The 8,936-nt window shown below is 33.8% G+C and overlaps 1 long non-coding RNA gene across 1 annotated transcript; it reads left to right on the top strand.

Moving 5' to 3' along the window:
* LOC134259648 (uncharacterized) lies at positions 1-1,701 on the top strand. The gene is made up of 4 exons (XR_009990393.1): positions 1-354; positions 937-997; positions 1,325-1,398; positions 1,618-1,701. It is a non-coding gene; the product is annotated as an uncharacterized LOC134259648 (long non-coding RNA).
* Positions 1,702-8,936: the final 7,235 nt, after the last annotated feature.

Here is an 8,936-nt window from a genome sequence, read left to right as displayed (position 1 = left end):
TTTCCATGTCTAAATAAATAATTATTAGTGATTTTCTCCTATATAGAATGGCATGTTTTTAAAATAATCCGATTTCTTATGTGCCGTTTGGCTGCATTCGGCTTCAGCCAAGCGCTTGCACTCGATGACACGGAATGTTGTTTACATCTAAAAACGTGGCGACATCAGCTGAGATATGCAGTGGATTTATATGCAATAATCAGACATTCTTTAAAGAATTAGGGATAAGATAAGAGACAAGGCATTGTTTATCCCCATTACGAAAATATGAGGACATTATTACAGAAAATAATGGAAGAGTGCGACGATCTGCACCAGCTCCCTAGATCCATCACTGCAGTGCATTCAGCCCAGGTATGTATGCACATGTTTGAACATTATGTAGATATGCTTCTGTTAACATCGAAGAAAAAACGATCGCGAGTGTTTAGATGTATTATCATGGTCAGTGAAAAACTAATGCAGTGCAGTGTGTGTCGCCCCCCCCCTCCCAACAGCCCACATAAAGTTGATCACTTAGTTTTACTAAAAATTTAAAAATGAATTTGTACTAAATATAGGGTCGATTAGCTTATTTTCTTTGAGACGACATGTGTAATAACGGTGATAATTAGTAATACAAACTTAGACTAAATTAAATTTGAAATTTCATTGCTGCAGTCAATGTGTTGACAATGATTTACTGAACATGTAATGTTGTTGTCTTTTTGGCATACAAACATGCTAAATGTAACAAATATTATTTGTATCATTATGATGAAAACAAAGAACCTCCACTTTAGATCTATGGGTTTAAATTTTTAGAATTTCTAAATTAATGGTGAATAAAATATTTATTTTTTTTAGTATGATTTCAATTTTTAAATCAATTAATTTCTGTAATTTATACATAATTTTTTTAAAATCATATGACATATTATACTTTTATTATTGTAGTAGTCAAGGGATCCAGGCTTGAAGTATAAATAAATACAAAATGCATCCATTTCTCCACAGGGTATGTACACTAATAAGCATTTCACATTTTTTTAACCATGCTTGTGTGCATGATTAGGACTATATTTTTTTTTCATTTTGGCAAAGATGGAAGAATGTTTTTTTTTCATATTCTAATCATTTGTTCTTGTTAATGTCAGAGGTTTTAATTTCCCAGAAGAGTTTTGTAAATAAATACAGCTTTGTTTCCATTCAACTTTTATATGAATTTTAATTCACTACAGTTTACAATATATCATGAATTGTTTTGTCAAATGTAAAGTGATTTTACTTTACAATGTATTTTATTTAGTAATCTCATAGCAAAAGCCTATATAATGTGTTGCAGATATTCCTAAAGAATTAAACCAATGGAATCATTCATGATCAGGCAGCAAGTTAATCCAAGATGTAAGGAAAATGGTATGCTCCATATTAGCTTTAAACCAAATTACCATGCAATATTCCTGGCAAACAATATATAACAGTAGAATTGCAAACATTTAATTATATATCCATCCAATGCATGTTTCCATGCATTGATCTGAATTTAATTAAATTTTAATCACCAATTTACTCTTAGTAATGGTATGTTACTACATGAATGTCCTGATTTTCTCATACATGTACATGTATTTTCAGAATTGATTTCATCCACAAGAACATGAAGTGATGGAAAAAAATTGCAGCCCCCCAGTATTCCTTGTACAGTCTATCTTAATTTAAAAAGCTGCTTATGAAATAAAATTTCTTCATAAAAAATTATTTGACTTTTTCATATTCATGTACTTACTGTACAGGTGTTTAAAAGGATATTAAGATTTGATAATCTTGACTTGCATATATTTGTGTGGTGCCAGGCTGTCAATGTCCATCAAGATTTTTTCAAGCATGTACATTGTGTTAATTTGTTTTTCTTAGTAATAGTAACTAAAAAGGAGATTAAAGGCCCCCATAATTGATTCAAAACAAGAAAGGGGACCACCATTTTATTCTAAAGGGAAGTGGGGGGTGGCAAGTTTTCCCAAGTCATTATGTTTCTTATTTCTTTTCATGTCAATGAAGGACAGGTCCACTAATATTTACTTCCAATATGATGGACAGATTATTTATTTTTCTCCCTACTGAAAAATGTCTGACAAGCTAAACAAAATTATAGGAGGGGGAACACTGGTCTTGGGCAGATAATTTTTTTTTTATCCTATTTGGGACATATTTATTTTCAACATTTCAGATCTCCCCCCCCCCTCTTTTGGAATAAAATGGTAGTCCCTTTAACAAAAACAGGAATTTGTATGTTTTTCACTTAGTCTTAGTTCTTAAAACGTATGACTTAAATCCCATAGGTGTTGAAGGTTTTAAAGAAAGCCATGATATAATCTTGTATGCGAAAAAAAAATATTTGTACACAAGTGTATGTACATTAGTGACAGAGGGGTATGATTATCGAATTAATTATTGATGGAGGCTATCAATTGACTATTATAATTGAATATTCCCATTTTTATTAACAATCGGCGTTTTAGATTACATGCTGCGGCAAACTTTACACCTACATTTAGCTGCATGTGTGTTTACACTGATTCGAGGAAATGCGGAAGGTCTGAAAGACGTCTTATATCAAACATAATTCACACATTGTATAGAAAACGAAGTCACAAAATAGAAAGTAATATCCAGTGTTTTATGCATACTGTTCGATTAAGTAAAAATATTCCGGCGCATTATGCAAGTATAGGCCTGGTTATTTAAAATCTACGAGGTAAACAAACTTTATCAAGTACGGAAGAGTTATCTCCCATGCTGGGTCAACGATGCGTTTGAAAACTATATTTAGACTGACTGTACCAAGATGTAAATTTTTAATCAAAAAGTTCAAGGGCAAGGCGACAATCTAATAAGTAGGTTTTTATTTTAAATTATTCATTTTACTGTATATTTTTCAAAAAGTGATGCTAATTTCTCTGTAATTCTTAAGGTAATTTATAATTTCCGATGATATTAGGAAAATAAAGTGCCCCGCCACAGCATGATACGCCCGTCAAATATACTGTCCAATAATCATGAATTGGTAATGGTGCAAAAAAATCAGATAACCTTGATTAACAGATTGACACAGATTTCAATGATTTAATTTCCATTTCTTATCGTGTTTAAAATATTATACATATATACATCTCTAAGAGATTTACAGTGTAGGGATTAATTATAACAAATAACACATCATATAATTCTAAACTGGCTGTGTTAGAACTTAAGGAAATGCTACAGTCTAATAAAAAAAAACGAAAATTTATTATTCTTTAGACTATAAAATTCTAAGTGAGACATGACTGCAATTTGTTGCAAATATATAAAAATTGACATGTATTTTTTTTTTCAATGAACACATACATAATTAGTTTTAATTATATTACACAATACTAACTAGTGCTAATTGTAACGGGAACCGTTACAGATGTTCCCCAAACGCTCCCCAACTCTCTTTCGGTGCCATATCCCCTGTAAGCTTCATTAAATAAGACAAACTCTGTGCATTTTTGACTTTAACAATGTTTTCCCAGAATGATATCAATTATATTCAATTTTTAGCATTGCACCCAAGCGCATGTGAATGCATGTGCGTTATGACCATATCATCTTGTCTACACTATTTATATATTTCAATATGCTATATATTAGAGCATTCAGTCCAAAAGTAATAAAAATCACTCATTCAAGAGTATTTTTAAATATACTCGTTTCAAATGCACGCACGTGCGTGCACGTGCATTATGATAATACCTTCTTGTAGCAGTCCCTTACATCTATCTATGTTCTAAATCCCATCCTGTTTAGTTGAAAAACAAGGGAGCCATTTAAAGTTTCAGCCAATCAGATTTCAGCACACGTGCATGCGCGTAATTTCATGATTTTTTTAATATCATTTTGTAGGATATCCTAATGCATGACTATTTTTTAAATTTCAAAGAATTTCGTCAAAAAAACAAAGCATAAATAGTTATTTAAAGTTTCAGCCAATCAGATTGCAGCACACGTGCATGCGCGTGATTTCATGATTTTTTTCTATATCATTTTGTAGGATATCCTTATGTATGACTATATTTTAAATTTCAAAGAATTTCGTCAAAAAACAAAGGAGAAATAGCCATTTCAAGTTTCAGCCAATCAGATTGCAGCACACGTGCATGCGCGTGATTTCATGATTTTTTTTCTATATCATTTTGTAGGATATCCTAATGCATGACTATATTTTAAATTTCAAAGAATTTCGTCAAAAAACAAAGGAGATATTGCCATTTAAAGTTTCAGCCAATCAGTTTGCAGCACGCGCACATGCGCATGCTTTCATGAAAATTCTTATATATCATGTGGTAGATCTTCATAATGTAGGACTACGTTCAAAATTTCAAAGGATTATGACAAGAAACAAGAAAGTTATTGAGACTTTAATTTCAGCCAATCAGAGCAAAGCGCACGTGCATGCGCGTGAGATCTTGCTATTTTGACCATGCTATCTTGTCTATACTACTAATGTATCCTTACATTATGAGTTTCAAAAAAATTCATCAAAAAATAGAAAAGTTACGGCAATATCCATTATATTGGTAATTTCACATGTTGCACGTGCGCGCTCTTGCAAGCACGTGCGCGCAAAATGACCTTTGTTTGGCAACTCTACATAACATGCCTACTGACCCTAAAAAGGTTTCACCTAAGTCGGATGTGTAGTTTACAAGATCACTCGTGGACAAAATTTTCCCAGGAAGAAGAAAAATAATAATAATAATAATAATAATAATAATAATAATAAGAAACAGAGTAAAAACAATATGTTCCCAAACTTCGTTTGGGGAACATAATTAAGGTTTAATCATACACTAAAACATAAATTTGTTTCAATTACATTACACCAATTGGAAGATCCTTATCTGGACTATAGCCATCAAGAACTCTTAATTAACACAAGCAACTATGAGGCCATTTCTTTTTGCCCAACTCCCAAGAGACAGATTATCAGAGATGTTCTAAAACAACCAGCTAGCTCCTGACAATAAACTCATTAATTTCTCTCTAATTTGACCAGTGAATTTCTGCTATCAAAATTCTTCTTGACTAGTGCTTGATAATTATGCCCATGGGACAAACTGAATTCCTCTCAAAGCATAAACATTTGTTACAGATTGCTGTAAAGTATATGATGAAAAAATAAGTTTTTACTTGATTTAACATTTTTAAATAAGGGTACAACTATATTTTTACATTTTTTGTATTTTGAAATTTAAAATTTTAAAGACTTTGTTTTTTTTAAAAAATCACTTAAATTTAAGGTCACAGTGACCTTGAAATAGGCCGCGACACACCCTCTACCTAAGATGTATAATTTTGCCAAGTTTGAAAGCTCTAGGTCTAATAGTTTTCTAGTAATTAGCCGGAAAGGATTTTTCCATATTTGGCCATAGCATCTTTATTAAAGGTCACAGCAACCTACTTTTTGTGCGCGACACACCGTCTACCCAAGAAGTATCAACTGTTTGATAAGTTTGATAATTCTAAGTCTAATAGTATTAAAGTTATGGGCCGGACACGAATGGACAGACGGACAGACGGACGGACGGACACGAAGCCTATAACATAATACGTCCCGTCTTAAGACGGGCGTATAATACCCCATTTTTCATATACTACTGATTGTTTCAGGTGAATAACTCAAATGTATCGGAAAACCAACTGAATGAGCATCACTTTTGCGAAAGTATAGATACCTAGGAACAATTTAAAACACTGTGCAGTTATTTGTTTGTTTGCCTTGCCCTTGAACTTTTTGGTTAAATTTAACATTTCATTTGTTGACCTAAAATCGGAGCCCACGTGACTTTAGAGGGTCACATGATCACAAAAATTCCTAGGTGAATAACGATGGACATATTCTTCAAGATACCATAAAGCTTTTTTAACTAGAGTGTCTTGCTGAAAAATAAAATAGTTAAAGATTAATTGTATCGTTTTCGGTGACTTTTTATAGAAAATGTTGCCTTAACTGTACTGCGAAGAGATTTGTATCGAAAACAGAAACTGTTTTATTTCGTAGTTCGAAGCCTTCCGATACAAGAAGATTCCTACTTTCACGCGTTTCTACATAAATTCTCCATAGGTCTCTGTCCCTTTGTATGCATTTGATATCTGAAATAACCGTACCGCACATTCTAAGTTATAATCTGTAACATAGTTGCTTTTGTCCGTCTGGATATCTCTGTTCCTTAGATATACGGGTTTTAACATTTTTGTTTGCTCCATTGTTCAATCAAAACTCAATGTGAGCTTCATTCACCTAGGTTTAGCACACTGATGAATTAAACACAATAGCAACTAGTGCTAATTGTAACGGGGACCGTTACAGATGTTCCCCAAACGCTCCCCAACTCCCTTTTGGTGCCATATTCCCTGTAAGCTTCATTAAATAAGACAAACTCTATGCATTTGAGATTTTAACGTTTACCCAGAAGTGTACCAAGTTCATTCAAATTTTAACATTGCACGCGTGCGCATGTGAATGCATGTGCGTAATGACCATATCATCTTGTCTACACAACCTATATGTTTTAATACACTAAATATTAAAGTATTTAATCCAAAATTATTAAAAAATACTCTCATTTAAGTGTATTTTTGATTTTACTCATTTCACGTGCATGCACGTGCATATATGAGCATGGTGACCATACCTTCTTGTAGAAGTCCATTACATCTATCTATGTTTTAAATCCCACCCCGTTTGGTTAAAAACCAAGGGAGTTATAGCTGTTTAAAGTTTCAGCCAATCAGATTGCAGCGCACGTACACGCACGTGTATACATGTGCATGGTGACCATACCTTCTTGTAGAAGTATATTATATCTATCTATGTTCCAAATCCCATCCTGTTTGGTTGAAAACCAAGGGAGATATAGCTATTCAAAGTTTAAGCCAATCAGATTGCAGCGCACGTGCATGCACGTGTTTTCATGATAATTGCTATATATCAAGTTGTAGGATATCCTAATGCATGGCTATGTTCAAAATTTCAAAGGATTTTGTCAAAAAAAAGAAAGATATTGAGACTTTAGTTTCAGCCAATCAGAGCAAAGCGCACGTGCATGCGCGTGAGATCTTGCTATTTTGACCATGACATATTGTTTATGCTACTAATATATCATCACATTATGAGTTCCAAAGCATTTCATCCAAAAATATAACAGCTACGGCTATATGTATCATATTGGTCATTTCACGCTTTGCACGTGCACGCTCTTGCAAGCACGTGCGCGCAAAATGACCTTCGTTCCGCAAATCTACATAACATGCCTACTGACCCTAAAAAGGTTTTACCTAAGTCGGATGTGTAGTTTACAAGATCACTCCCGGACAAAAAAGTACCCAGGAAGAAGAAGAAAAATAATAATAATAACTAGTGCTAATTGTAACGGGGACCGTTACAGATGTTCCCCAAACGCTCCCCAACTCCCTTTTGGTGCCATTTTCCCTGTAAGCTTCATTAAATAAGACAAACTCTATGCATCTGAGATTTAAACAACATTTACAAAGAAGTGTACAAAAATCATTTAAACTTTAGCATTGCACGCGTGCACCTGTGAATGCATTCGCGTCATGACCATATCATCTTTTCTACACAATCTTTATTTTTAATACACTGAATATTAAAGCATTTAATCCAAAATTATTTTTAAAAATACGCTCATTCAAGTGTATGTTTGATTTTACTCATTTCACGTGCACGCACGTGCATACATGAGCATGGTGACCATACCTTCTTGTAGAAGTCCATTACATCTATCTATGTTCTAAATTCCACCCCGTTTGGGTGAAAACTAAGGGAGTTATAGCTGTTTAAAGTTTCAGCCAATCAGATTGCAGCACATGTACACGCACGTGTTTGCATGTGCATGATGACCATACCTACTTGTAGAAGTCCATTATATCTATCTATGTTCCAAATCCCATCCTGTTTGGTTGAAAACCAAGGGAGTTATAGCTGTTTAAAGTTTCAGCCAATCAGATTGCAGCGCACGTGCATGCACGTGTTTTCATGATAATTGCTTAATTTCATGTTGTACAATATCCTAATGCATGGCTATGTTAAAAATTTCAAAGGATTTCGTCAAAAAACAAGAAAGATATTGAGACTTTAGTTGCAGCCAATCAGAGCGAAGTGCACGTGCATGCGCGTGAGATCTTGCTATTTTCACCATGTCGTCATGTCTATACTACTAATATATCCTCACATTATGAGTTTCAAAGCATTTCATCTAAAAATAGAACAGTTGTGGCTATATCTATTATATTGGTCATTTCACGTGTTGCACGTGCACGCTCTTGCAAGCACGTGCGCGCAAAATGACCTTGATTCCGCAAATCTACATAACATGTCTACTAACCCTAAAAAGGTTTTACCTACATCGGACGAACAGTTTACAATATCATTCCCGGACAAAAAAGTTCCAGGAAGAAGAAGAAGAAGAAGAAGAAAATAATAATAACTAGAAAAGAAACTCGTTGCGAGCAACGAGAGGTCTTCCGTCTGATTTTGAAGAATGATAATGAAAAATCTTGAAGAAAATGTTCTTTAAAAAAAATTTGGACATACGAAAGATCGAACCCAGGTCGCTCGAATAAGAGTAGAAAGCGCTAACATTTCGGCCATTGAAAACACAGCTTCTAATGTTAAAGCTGAACACTTCTCATAAATAGGCACTGTCGGACGGGTATATAAACCGTTCGCTTTCGTTACACCCGATTGCACACTCGAAACTTGTGGCCGACATGTAGTACTCCTATCGTGGTCTTAGATTTTTTGCGTTTATTTCTTGTTTTTATGTGCATTTTCTGTTTGTAAATAATGTATTGACCTGCATTTTCCATGATACTTTTGTCCTGTTTCGGAAAAAATGCGTAAAATTTGA

Source organism: Saccostrea cucullata, unplaced genomic scaffold (assembly GCF_032062105.1).
Source record: "Saccostrea cucullata isolate Sc308-1 unplaced genomic scaffold, CSIRO_AGI_Scuc_v1 ctg12645, whole genome shotgun sequence".
Classification (NCBI taxonomy): domain Eukaryota; kingdom Metazoa; phylum Mollusca; class Bivalvia; order Ostreida; family Ostreidae; genus Saccostrea; species Saccostrea cuccullata.
This window is presented reverse-complemented; position numbering and strand designations above follow the sequence as displayed.